The sequence below is a fragment of the Onychostoma macrolepis genome, chromosome 07 (assembly GCF_012432095.1).
Source record: "Onychostoma macrolepis isolate SWU-2019 chromosome 07, ASM1243209v1, whole genome shotgun sequence".
Classification (NCBI taxonomy): Eukaryota; Metazoa; Chordata; class Actinopteri; order Cypriniformes; family Cyprinidae; genus Onychostoma; species Onychostoma macrolepis.
Genome location: NC_081161.1, coordinates 44,353,639 through 44,354,252, shown reverse-complemented (window position 1 = coordinate 44,354,252; position 614 = coordinate 44,353,639).

The following is a 614-nucleotide window of genomic DNA, read 5'->3' as shown; positions in this document are numbered from 1 at the left end:
AAATATCCAAATATTTCAAATATATAGATAGTTTTGGTCATTGTTGAACATTTTAAGTCAAATATATATGAAGATTTTACGTCATCTTGAGGCCCTCGTACATGTTTGCTGAGGCCCCTAGTGGCCCCTGGTTCAGAATCGCTGATCTAAACATTTATTTAAAAAAAACACATGAAACCACATCAGTCTCCTGATGATAAACAGTGGCTGGAGAAAGAAATTGCTTCAGAAATGATTTAGTACTGAAAAGTTAACTAAATGAGTTCAGAAACATTTGGAACACTTTGAGTTATTATTATTATTATTATTATTAAAAAAGCACGTCTGACTGAATATTATACATGTTTATTAACTGACTGGTCTGAATATGTGGAAAATGATAAAAACCTAACTGAACTGTAATATACTCTACCAGTCAAAAGTTTTTGAACATTAAAGATGTTTAAAGTTTTTAAAGAAGTGTCTTCTATATATCATGTGTAGTGTTCAGTTAATTGTTGAATCCTATCTAGTGTTTTGTAATATCTGAAGTGTTCCTGCAGCTCAAACAGTACAGCATGGCACTAGAGATGACAAGCTCCTGAGTTCAGTTTCCAGGGAATACATGAACCAGT